The sequence below is a fragment of the Orycteropus afer genome, unplaced genomic scaffold (genome assembly GCF_000298275.1).
Source record: "Orycteropus afer afer isolate SDZICR_OR568_19922 unplaced genomic scaffold, OryAfe1.0 scaffold00172, whole genome shotgun sequence".
Taxonomy (NCBI): Eukaryota; Metazoa; Chordata; class Mammalia; order Tubulidentata; family Orycteropodidae; genus Orycteropus; species Orycteropus afer.
Window position 1 is genome coordinate 4,156,994 of NW_006921759.1, and position 13,821 is coordinate 4,170,814.

Here is a 13,821-nt window from a genome sequence, read left to right on the forward strand (position 1 = left end):
TATTATTTTTTAATAGCTGTATTATCTGTAGTGGTATTCCCTTTTTGAATTCCTGAAATCTGTTATCTGTACTTTCTCTCTATTAATATTATATTAGATATTAGTTTAATATTGCTAAAAGGGCAAGGAAGCCGTATCTTCTGACCTCCTCTAATCACACAAGAGGGGGACAGAATCACTATCAGTAACCCAAAGGCTATTCCTGCAAGGCCAGACATGCTGCCTCCCTCCAGCCCTTTCACCAACCATTCCTCCCAAAGCACCCACCACCTCTCTCCTAGGTTCGATAATTTGCTGCAGTGGCCACACAGAACGCACAGATTATAAGATTTATTAGAGAAGCACCAAGCTACAATTCAAGTTCAGGAAAAATGCTCAGTCTCTCTCCCAGCCTGCCATCTCTCAGTCAACAGTCTCTCACAGTCTCTCTCCCAGCAGTGTGTGTCCCTCAGTGTCTCAATCAGCAATGTATCTCTTTCCCAGTAGTGCCTATCTCTCAGGAATGCGTGTCTCTTTCAGCAGCACGTCTTCCTCAACCAGCAGTCAGAGAGCCCTCTGCCCCTAAGAGGCCTCCTTTTGAGCCTGGCAGAGTGGTCATACTAGCCAATCATAACATCAGAATTCTAAGCACCTGAGAGAGAGCAAACTTGGCAGAACATTGCTCCAGTGCCACATGCAACAGAAATACCCCAGGTGGATAACTTTTACAATCAGGAGCTCCTCAGTTGCTCACAGCAAATTCCACCTTGGAGTTTACAAAGACTTATGGCTAGGAAGCCATACCAGGTAATTTACTACACCACAAATATTAAGAACAATATTTTCTTGATTAGTCTTGTGAGGTTATCAATTTTAAAAGTCTTTTCAAGGAACCAGCTTTATACCGCTCTATAGTATGTTTTTTCTCCATTAGTTTCTGCTCTTTTTTCGCTATTTCTTCTCTTCTACTGCTTTGGGACTTAATTTGCTATTGTTTATGTAACTTGTGAAGATGAATGAATAGAACATTAGTTTCATCCATTTTTATTTCTAAAATATACACTTAGGTCTATAAATTTCCTTTTAAGCAAAGATTTTTCTGCTCTCACAAGCCCCATTTGCTTTAAAATATTTTCTAATTTCCATTTCTATTTTTTTGAACCATCAGTTATTTGGCTTTATTTTTGATTTTTCAAGATATATGAAGAATTTTTGTCCTCCTAGCCCTATGAGTCTGCTGAAAGCTCTGATTAGCTTTCCTTTTCAGCCTCTCTAGTGGAAAGGCTTCTTCTAATGGAATGTTAGCCAAGTTCTTTGATGGAAAATTGGCTCTAAATTCCAGGTTCACTTCTTCCATATCCTTACTTTTCTGGACTCTGGCTATGTAATTCTTCATTGCCTTATTATTTCTCTGCTTCTTTCAAACAGATAAAAAATATATTTGTTCATTCTTTCAAGTAGTTATCAACATCAGGTTTTGTCTACATCTGCCTACATCATTGGAGGCAGAACTCTCTTTTATATCTCTTTACTACTCAAAGAACTGTATTCTTGTTACTCAAGGATTTCTGGGGAAAACACAATTAAGTGTTTTAAACTAAGATGGGACTATTAATTCAAGTTTTCTTGAGATTGAATAAAAGATATCCTATTGATAAAATAATAAATTTTCATGATTGAACTATAAGTCACTTTCTTATGTGTTCAATTTCCTTTCAAACTTGTCCCAATTATAGGCAAGACAAACCAAAATTTTTTTCCTAGTCATTTTTAACATATCTGAGATAGGATGTTAAATGAAACATGGCTATATTTAGTAGACAGAGCTCACAGTGGATTATGTCTTCATTAATATTAGTGCTGCACTTATTAGTTGCATCATCCTAACTAAGCTTTGTACAAGAACACACCACAAAGCCAAGGAAAATCAAGCTTTTCCTTGATTTTATTCTTCCTGCTTTGCCGAGCCTAGAACACTTAGGGTTTGATTTTTTTTTTTTTTTTTTGACTGGAGTAAGCAGAATAAAATTTATGTAGAAAACATCAGTTCTTCAAACCAGAAATAATTTTTTTCCCCACAAACATAACCAGACCAACAAATGACTGATTAAATATCAGGAAAGTAAAATTAAATTTTAGATGTGTTTTCTAATGAAAGAATTTTAGTGTCACAGTTTTTCATAATATGGTTATATCAACTGTAATATTTGGATGGATGTAATTAGAAAGAAAACCAAGATGATTTCTTATCCCATGGGCCAGAAACTGTGCTCACAGTATTTTTGTTTTTTAAATTTATTTAGTAATATTTGTGGTCTATTTTCTTTATTTAGGTATGTGTGTATATGCATCCAGCCTTACACTTAATTCTGGTTACACTGGTCACTTGTGACTTTTCATATGTGGGTTATTGTCATTTTGTAGTTTATCTATGCACATTACATTGAACATTTCTTTAGTGTTGATGAAAAAATAAATCACTGGTATGAGAGAACACTGACATTATAAGGTATTCATCTGGAATTATTCAACCTTTTGCAAGCAAATGAGAAAGATTATAGGATTAGACCAAATCCTTCATTCTCTTTCCTCTCTGCCCATATATATTCATTATATTTGAAAGATAGACAAATGAAGCTATTGGTAGCTCAGTCTTTAAAGCTATATTACAATTTAAAAGCATTAAAAAAGAGAGAAAATGGAAAAATCTTATCAAAAAGCTGGAAATGATCTCATATTGAGTAGATGAATTTTTCAGCTTAATGACAACGAAAGAATGAAGATAAGTGCTATAAAGATTATGACTTCATTATTGGTATCACTCAGTATTTCCAATTCCAAGGAATTGAGCATGGGCTTTTAAAGGCCTCTGTCAGGATATGGAAACTGACAATTGGGCACATCACTGGAGGAAATGAAATGGGTCAGTGATTTTCAATTCTATGTAAACTGCCTTGGCTGAAACTCACACCAGAATCCAAGAGTTCACTGGGCTCTGGGTCTGATTATTGTTAGGGTTTCTGGATCCCAGGAATATGGATCCAGAAAAGGGCAAGGAAGAAAACACAAAGTGCCAGAGGAAATGCAGAGGATATTGTTTGTTTTCTCCTAGTATTCATTCTTCTCCTCTTTCCCAATAGCACCTTCTCTCCTTGAATCCAAGATTTCAGCCTTTCCCAACACAACCCACAGGCTTCATGGGAAGCTGACCTACCCTTAGTTCCAGGGGTTCTCTGATTGATCTGAGGGTAATTCCATCCCTAATGCTGAAGTGATTGTTTCTGGAATAAGCAGGTGACACAAACAAGAGAAGTTTACTGGGGATTTTTGGTAAAGTAGTCTCCTTGACTTTAAGAGAGGGTCACCAAGAGAGATGTCTCTTCTTCCTTTGGGCATATTGTTTATAATGATAAGCCTGGAACTATGGCAGACAACTTATTATCACCCTGAAGTTGAAATAGACATGTGAAGGAGAGCAGGAAGAGAAACAAAGAGAAATGAAACTGAGCCCTGATTAAACCATATCTGATCACTGTCTCAATGCTTTGAGCTAATATAATAAGCCCTTAACCAAGCCAATTTGCATGGGCTGTTTCTTGCAGCCAAAATTACTCCTCTGATAGAGAAAGGAAGTCCATATCAAGCCAAAGTGGTTCCTAATCCCGAGACCACTTGCAGGGCCTGTTTTAGGGCTCTTTTAGTTGTGTGATCTAATGGAAGGATCACAGAGATCCTCTCCTCTGGTCCAGATCTATTTCTAAATTTAATCTTTTGTGCTCATGCTCTTCAAGGCTCTCTGATTTACAAGCCTGGAGTACTCCTCCAAAGTCCACTCCAGCTAGAATGGATTCTCTGGATGAAATCTGATCTGAATCTGTACCCATGGGTCCAGAAGTACGTGCCTCAGTCAGCTCTGGGTGTTGGAATCCAAATAAAATGGGTATTCTCAGTAGTAACCCATCATTCCCAATACAGTGTCTAATGAGAAGACCTGTCTGTGGGAGATAATATTGTCATTTACAGACTCACTCTTACCTTCTGTGGCTTTTCTTGCAAATTTTATTTATATAACAATTCTGGTTTAGTCACTTAATCAGTTTCTGGGAAGGTCTATTGAGCCCTTATCAGTTTTCCATTCAACAATTTATACACATTTTGTTTCATGGTATTAATTGCAATCCCCTCAGTGTAAGAGCACTCTTCCCACTTCCTCCCTCTGTTCCCTGTTTCCATTTATCTTTCTTTGCTGCCCCTTCCTGCCTTCTGAGATTTGTTTGTGGGCAAATACTGCCCTTTTGGTCTCATATGCTTGATTGTTCTGAGAAGTATGTTCCTTTCTACTGTTCACTGTATAGGACTGTTTATTGTTTGATTGAAAGTTGATCCCTGGGTATGGGTTCAGTTCCAGTCTTGAAGAGTGTCTAAAAGCCATAGTCTCAAGGGTTCCACCAGTCTGTATCAGATCAGTAAGTCTGAGCTGCTTTTTTTTTTTTTTTTTTTTTATGATTTTGACTTTTGTTCTACACTGTTTTTCCTTCCATTCTCTCCAGGACCTTCTATTGTGATCCCATTCAAAGTGGTCAGTAGTTGTAGCCGGGCACCATCTAGTTCTTCTGGTCTAAGGGCAGTGGAGCCTGAGGTTTGCATGGTCCATTAGTCTTTTGGACCAATTGTTTCTTTGATTTTTTTCACTCTTCTTTGCTTTGGACAGAGAGAGACCAATAGTTGCATCTTAGATGGCCCAATTATTGTTAACCAAAGTAGGATGTAAAACATTGTCTTTGTGGGTTGTGTTATGCCAATCAACTAAATATCTCAAGAGGAAGCTATGGTGATAGAGACAAGTTGGCAAAGGAAAGGCTTGGTCAGGTGTGATAATAAAGCTGGTGCTCTAAATGATCTCTAACTAGCAACAGTAAGAATAGCTGGATGGCACTCTAAGGGCTAAATATTTATTGTGGGGCCTGCAACATGCTACAGATAAATTCCTACAGTGAGAGATCTGTAATGTGATGGAATAGCATATTGTAAGCCTGCAATCTGAGTGGTTATGTTTTGCACATTCATTTATTTAGAACATTCAATTAGGAGGGGGAATTGGTGGTACAGTGCTAGAGTTCTTGTCTTCCATGAAAGAGACCTGAATTCAATTCCCGGTGACCATACCTTAGGTGCAGCCATAACTTGTCTGTCAGTGGAGGCTTGTGTGTTGTTATGATGCTTAACAGGTTTCAACAGAGCTTCTAGACTGAGATGGACTAGGGAAAGACTTGTGTGGTAGTTGAGGTTGTGTGTCAACTTGGTTGGGCTGTGGTTTTGAGTGGGTAGGGAGCTGGATATGGTTATTCCCAATGATGAGATTGTAATCACCTCCATGGTGGAATCTGCTGTGAGCAGCTAAGTAATTAACTTTGGGGTATGGTCTTCTTCTAGTATATATGAGGAGGCTTTGAAAAAGGTCTCAAGCTTTTTGGTACATTTAGATCCTGTGTTTGGCTGAGTCTTCTTCTCCAGTTCCTGCACTTCAACCAGTGACCTGCTGTGTTTTCTGCTGATTTTGGGATAGTTCCTGGACTTGAACCAGTAGCTGTCATGTTGCTTGATGATCTTGGGATTGTGCTATTTTACCTGTTGACCTGGGGTTCATCAGCCGTAGCATCTAGCAGCTGGGTGAGTCAGAAAAAGCCTCCAGGTCTAATGGGCCTGGAACAGGAGGCAGAACTGAAGCCCAAGGTCGAAGGGCCTTCACCCAGCCCCCAGAGCTGGCACTTTGAACTCAGAAATTCTAGCCACCTAAACTGTAAGAGAATAAAACCCTGTTTGTTAAGCCATCCATTTGTGGTTTTCTATTACAGCAGCACTATAGAACCAAGACAGCTTGGCAATCTACTTCCATGAATCAGCCAAGGAAAATCCTAGGACTCACAATGATTTGTAACTGATCATGAGGATGGCTAGAGTGGGCAAAACTCTTCCATTGTACATGAGGGTCCCATGAGTTGGGGGCCAACTTGATAACAGATAACAACAATCAGGTCAACACCAGTGGTTTTCAAACTTGTTTGGAGGTAAGGGAAGAGAGCTCCTGGGAGTTATAATATTTTATATATAATCCCTAAACCAAAAACAAAACCAAACTCACTGCTGTTGAGTCAGATCTGACTCATAGTGACCCCTCCTTCAGTTTCTGAGACAATATCATTATGGAAGTAGATTGCTCAACCTTCCTTCCAAGGAGTGGCTGGTGGGTTTGAACCACCAGCCTTCTGGTTAGTAGTCAAATGCCTTAGGCACTATGCTACCAGAGCTTCCTATAACCCCTAAAGGAAAGTTTTTTTTTTTTTAAATAACTTTTTATTATGATTTGGGTGAAAATTTACAGAGCAAATTGCTTTTTCGTTCATCAGTTCATACACATTTTGTTCCATGACATTGGTTGCAATCCCAACAATATACAACTCTCTTCCCACAGTCTCCCTATGGTTGCCTTTCCCCTATAGCCTTCTTTCCTATATATTCCTGACTTCTGAGGTTCCTTCCTGTGCAAATGCTGTCCTTCTGATTCCCGTTATTGATTTTTCTAAGAGGTGCACCTCCCTGGTGTAACTATGCACCTCAAAGGCCTGTCTGTTGTTTGACTGAATAATAGACCAGAAGGGTGAATAGGGGCCATAGTCTCAGAGGTTTTACCAGTCTTTGTCAGACCAGTAAGCCCGGTCTTTTTTTTATGGAAAGCAAAAATTTTTTTAAAAATATCATACTGTGGACTAGGTAAGCTTGGCAGGAAGAAAATCTAACCCTATTATGTATAGACTGTGTGACATAAACACTGGCCCATTGTGTTTAGTGTATATGTTTGTATTCAATATATATAAAGATAGAGAAAAGAACAAAAATTTTACAGAATTACTGGCTTTGAAAATTAAAAGCCACCTCATAAATTAAGTATCTGACCCACAATAGCAATCATTGCCCCACCATTCCATCTATTTTCCAAAGTTTTCCTTTGTATGGTAGCTGGCTCCTCTCTTATTCTCTCAAACACTCCAGAACTTTTAAAATAGCCTTTGCTGGTCTTTATGATCTTGGGCCTACACTCTTTGCTTCTGGATCTGTTCTCTTCTGGAGTAAAATTTGGCCCTTTCCTATAAAAATCAACAAGTCAATGTAGGATTAAAAAAAATTTCTTCCTATAATCCATTACCCATGTTTACACAGCAAGGCCCAGGAATTAAGTACATGACAGAATTCTCTTTTGATTTGACCAACGTCTACCTCCAATGTCCTTTCCCACCACAACCCCACATGCATGGCACAATTCTACCACTGAAGGATTTTAAGCAAGAGAAATGGAGTGAACATATTTGCATTTTAGAAAGACCACAGATTGCTTTTGGAGAGTATATTGGAATTTTGTTAACATGGGAGGTGGAGCATAGTAGAAAAGCAAATTAAGAGTCTATAAGATTGTTTAGAAAAGAGATGTTGGTAGTTTGGACTAGGCTGGTAGTAAAAGAGAGAGACACGAAAAGATTTGAGATACTTTTTTAAAATTTCTGACTGGGGAAGTGAGAAGAAATTGATTTCTTATCCAGACTAGGGGATATAGAAGGAGCATCTAGTTTATGAAGTAAAATATTAAGATTGATTTTGGACATGTTGAGTTTGAGGTTCTATAGGATGTCTAGTTGAAAGATTACTTAGGTGTTTGACTTATATAAATCTGGGAGTCAGGGCTAGAGATGGATTTTGGTGTTGTCAGCTTATGGATAACTACGGACCCCATGAGTTTTGATGATCTTATTCCAGGAATGCTTATACATGATGAGGATATTACAAGACTGAAGGCAGAACACCAGGGAAAAACTGTGTCTAACAGGTGAACAGAGGAGACTTGAAGGACAATCAGGGAAAAGTGGGACAGAATCTAAGAACTATTAGTTTAGACCAAGAGAAGTAGAGTCCTAATGATTCATTTATTGACCACTGTGTTGGTTATGTTTTTGTGTCAACTTGGCTGGGCCTGGTTGAGTGGCGGGGCAGCTGGATATAGTATTCCCCATGATGAGACTGGTAATCAACTCCATGGTGGAATCTACTGGGAGCAGCTGAGTAGCTGCTTTTGGGTATGTGGTCTGCTTCCTGTATACAAGAAGCAGCTTTAGGAATGGTCTCTAGCCTATGGCACGCTTAGACCCTGCATATAGCCGTGTTGTTGCTCAGCAGCCTGCTATGCTCTGCCGACCTTGGGACTTACAATGGACTTAAGTTACTGGCCTGCTGTGTGGTTTGGTAACATAAGAGCTGTGCCTTTTTACTTGTCAACATTGGGACTTCTCAGCCTCAGCAGCCAGCAGCTGTCTGAGTAAAGAAATGCCTCTAGCTCCAGTGGGCCAGGAGCAGGAGGCAGAGCTGGACCCCAAGGTTGAGGGGCTATCACCCAGCCCCTAGAGTCTGGCATTTTGAACATGGACTTAAAGCCTCCAAACCATAAGAGAATAAACTCCTGTTTGTTAAGACCATCCCATTTGTGGTATATTCTTGTCAGAGCAGCACTAGGTAACCAGAACAACCAGATTAGTTCAAATGTTATTGTTAGTTGTTGTTGAGTTGGTTCTGATTCATAGAGACCCTATGAATAACAGAACAAAACATTGCCTAGTCCTGCACCATCTTCACAATTATTGCTATGCTTGAGTCAATTGCTGCAGCCACTGTGTCAATCCATTTCATTGAGGGTCTTCCCCTTTTTGCTGACCCTCTACTTTACCAAGCCTCATAACCTTCTCCAGGGATTGGTCCTTCTGATAATGTGACCAAAATATGAGAGACAAAGTATGTCCAGTCTCACTTCTAAGGAGTATTCTGACTGTATTTCCTCCAAGACAGATTTTGTTTGGTTCTTCCAGCAGTCCATGGTACATTCACTATTCTTCATCAACACCACAATTAGAGTGTTTGGTTCTGAGTGCCAGTCTTTAACAAGGACACTAATAACCACAGTTGGGAGAAGACCATCAGGATGGTGAGAAATCTGGAAACACATCAAGGCAGATTGATAAATGTTTTCATCTAGAGAAGATATTTATGAGGAACATATATGGCATGTGCAAAAGGTTTGGGCTGTTTTATATGGTGCCTGAAGGAATAATGAGGCAGTGACAAAAAGGAAGATTTCAGCTAATACAAATAATAATTTTCCAAGCTATTAAAAATGGAACTGGTGAACTTGTGTGGAGTGAGCACCAGTTTAGCAGAAGCATTTGAGCAGGGGCTGGGTGTCTCACAATCAGGACATTGATTTTGTCCTGGGTAAGAAAGAGACTTAGTTGTTGAGGTGGTTTCTAATTTTTTTAAGCCAGTAATTACATGAAATTGTTGTTTTATTTTATTTATACATAATGTATATATGTAACATAGATCACTACATGTACAGTGCCAGTGTTTGTGTCACATAGTAAGCTGAAGGTGACATAAGGAATTACATTTTATTCTTTGGAGGCTCTAAATGAAAGTGACATGAATCCCCATCACATTCATATCTTCACTCATGAAATGTTGTTGAGAATTCCTCTGAGAAAGAATGTCTCAGTATTGAGTCAGTTTTGTGACCTTGAATAGAGACAGTTGACGAGATATCCTATAATAAGAATAAGAGGGCAAGGTGCCCTAAGGGCTTCACACACATTTATATCAAAATACTGTGAAGGAAAATCAATGTTTTGCTTCTGGCAGGGAAAATCCAAACCTGACCAAATGACTAGGGATGAACAGTTTATTTTCAAACACCAGACAGAAGCGGTGGCGGGGCGGGGGGTGGGGGAAAGACCTCACCAAGCTTAACAAGGCTTTCATAGACTTAGCAATGACCATTTTTTGGAACTAAAATGACTTCATTCCATTCAAGCCTTTTTTTCAAAATTACCTCAGTGAAGCCTTTCTTGGTCACCGTACCTAAAATTTCACCCCCAACCCAATACCTCATATCGCCTGTCTCTGCTTTATGTTTTCCCTTAACAATTGCTTTCCCCAGAAGCAGATCCAGAGGCAATTATTTGCATGCAATGGTTTATCTGGGAGATGATCACAGGAAGCCCAGTAGGGGTGTGGGAAGATGAGAGAGAGAAGGGAAGAAAGCCAATTCAGGGAGCTACAATGAGCAGGTTACCACTGTGGCCAACTGGGGCACAGTTCTGGGAGAATGCACAGGGAAAGCCTCTATGCCGTTATGCTTGAAGTTTAAGGAAGTCACCAACTTCTATCTGTCCTTGGTTGAGGGCTGCTGTGGGTATGGTATAGGGCTTTAACTCCCCAGAACTTCTGGACTCTGCATTTGGGCAAGTATGCTCCAGCAGATAGATTGCCACTCAGCTTTGCAGGCCTTACTGTAGGAGCCCTTGGGTCTGGGTGAATGCAAATGTAATTACTAAGGGAATTTAAGAAAGGTGCTAACAGTATTTGCTGCAGAACTTATTGCTATCTAATGTGCTGTGTATTTTATTTTTTTATCTTTATTTTCTGTGTCTCACACTATAACATAAGCTTCATAAGGGTGGGAACTAGTCTCTGTTTTATTCATTGATAATAGCAACATGTTCTCTGTATTATTAATTTGATATTTAACAAATATTAATTAGTTCCTACTCTGAAACAGGGGCCTGGGTAGATCTCTATTGTCTTTATAGCTAATCCTTAGCCTATACTGAATCAAAACAAATAATTATGAGTCAGATGAGAATTAGACAAACATTTTAATTGTAATTCACCTTTTTAATAACTAAATAAATAACTGAGACTGCATAAACTGCTAGGCCAGAGAAAGACCAATAGAGGATGGAAGAGAAAATGCAGACAACATGTATGAGTTCTTACTGTAACCCAGGCTTGTACAGACAACCTCCTTGCTAACCAAGGTAGTCTAGATAGACACATGAAACCCCAAATGCTGAATCTACTTCTGGCCAACAGTTGGGTTTAGGCCTTAGGTTGTTGTTAGGTGCCATCAAGTCAGTTACAACTCACAGTGACCCTTCAACAGAATGAAACACTGTCCAATCCTGCATCATCCTCACAATTCTTGCTATGTTTGAGCCCATTGTTGCAGCCACTCATATAAATGAATTTTGATTGTACAAAATTGTATTATTGTATTTAACCATGCGAGAGCTCTGGTAGTGTAGTGCTTAAGGCACTTGACTGCTAACCAGAAGGCTGGTGGTTCAAACCCACCAGCCACTCCTCGGAAGGAAGGTTGGGCAATCTACTTCTGTAGTGATACTGCCTTGGAAACTCAAGGAACGGTCGCTATGAGTTGGGTCTGCCTCGATGGCATATAACAACAACAACATTTAACCATACATCTTTTCTTTTTTATTAGTATTGTTAATCAAAACTTGACTAGAAAGAAAACTTTTTCAAGTTTCATTTCCACAATTTTCCTCTTTGAATTTTTCCTTTGCAGTCAAATTCGCAGGCAGCCAAAGACATAGATACTCAGCTTATAGCTATAATCGTTTTTCTTAACACTTTAGTATGGTTTCTAGTTGGAGATTTTTCTGTACCAAACAGGAAAATATACTGGTTTTAAATCATTCACAGAGTGTTTTCCCAAAGTGGGAGAGGAAATTTATTTCTAAATGCAAATCCAAAAGGTTTTAAGAGTATAATTCCAGGGAGGAAAATTTAGAGACATTTGTTATATGAAGGTAAATCTGGCTTGGAATTAAAATGTCAAGAAGAAGTGACTTTGGGCATTTTGGTAAATTAGGCCATCATCATCATTGAATAGTATTTGTAAATATTACTTATCATGTATTATTAATCTGGACACAGAACAAAACAAGGTAATCATACTCAAATACCTTAGGAAAACTGAACATCGTCGGGAGGTTCTATACTCCAATTTACCAAGTTTTAGTATTTCTAGGGTCTTCTGTCCCCAAAATGGTATTTATACCACTGTAAATTGGCCAAATTGTTAGGTCATGCATGACTCCAGCAAAGTTACAGAGTTGGATTCTGAGACCTTGGCTTTTCCATCCTGACAAGCCAGTGTTGGACTACTCAATAAGCAAGGTAAGCTTGGGCTTACTTGTTCTTACTTATTAATCTTTAGTGAACAATTTCATATTCTCATCAAAGATTCTTCTGCTAGGTATAGCTGGCATCTGTCTCTCTCCACCCCCACAGCACTGTAATAAGGAATCCAAGCCTCTTTTCAAACTTACAATCCTTGGCTTGACAGGGATGGAATATCCAGCAAGCAAATAAGCATGGGTTTTCTTGTGCTTACTTCTTAATCTGTAGTGAACAGTTTCATGTTTCAACTTTAATTTGGTAGAACCTATGTGAAATTGTGAAACTCATGTGAAATAAACTTCCCCGTCATGTCTGTCCTCCATTCACCTGTCAGTTTGTCATACTGTGGTAGCTTGTGTGTTGCTGTGAGGCTGGAAGCTATGCCACCGGTATTTTGAATATAAGCAGGGTTACCCATGGTGGACGGGTTTCACAGAGCTTCCAGACTAAGACAGACTAGTAAGAACAATGGGACCATCTACTTCTGAAAAAATTGGCCACTGAAAACCTTATGAATAGCAGTGAAACATCATCTGATATAGTGCCAGAAGATGAGGCCCTCAGATTGGAAGGCATTCAAAATATGACTGGGGAAGAGCTACTTCCTCAAAGTTGAATCAACCTTAATGATACAGATGGAGTAAAGCTTTTGGGACCTTCATTTGCTGATCGGGCACAATTCAAAATGGGAAGAAATAGCTGCAAACATCTATTAATAATTAGAAAGTGGAATGCATAAAGTATGAATCTCAGAAAATTGGAAATTGTCAAAAATTAAATAGAAAACATAAAGATTGATGTCTTAGGCATCAATGAGCTGAAACGGACTGGTATTGGCCATTTTGAATCAGATAATTGTATGGTTTACTATGCCAGGAGTGGCAAACTGAAAAGAAATGGTGTCACATTCATCATCAAAAGGAACATTTCAAGATCTATGCTGAAGAGAAATGCTGTCAGTGATAGGTTAATATCCATATGCCTACAAGGAAGACTATTATTATACAAACTGACCCATCAATCATTAAAGCCAAAGATGAAGAAATTGAAGATTTTTTACTAACTTCTATGAGTCAGGGCCGACTCGACGGCAAAATAACAACAACAACAACAACAACAATGGTCTGACATTGATCAAACATGCAATCAAGATGTATTGATAATTACTGGTGACTGGAATGAGATAGTGAGAAACAAGGAAGTAGCATCAGTAGTTGGAAAATATGGCCTTGGTGATACAGATGACATCAGAGATTGCATTATAGAATTTTGCAAGACCAACAACTTATTCATTGCAAATACCTTTCTCAATAACATAAACAGTGACTATTCACATGGACTTTCCAGATGAAATATACAACATTCAGATTGACTACTACATTTGTGGAAAGAGGCAAAGGTGAAGCTCAATATTATCAGTCAAAACAAGGCCAGGAGCTGACTGTGGAACAGATCATCAATTGCTCATATGCAAGCTCAAGTTGAAGCTGAAGGAAATTGAAACAGGTCCATAGGAGCCAAACTACCAACCTTGATTTTATCCAACTTGAATTTAGAGACCATCTGAAGAATAGATTTGATTTATTTAACACCAATGACTGAAGACCAGATCAATTGTGGGATGACATCAAGAATATCATGCAGGAAAAAAGAAATGAAAGGTCATTAAAAAGACAGGAAAGGAAGAAAAGTCCAAAATGGATGTCAGAAGAGACTCTGAAACTTGCTCATGAATGTAGAGTAACTAAAGTGAATGGAAGAAAA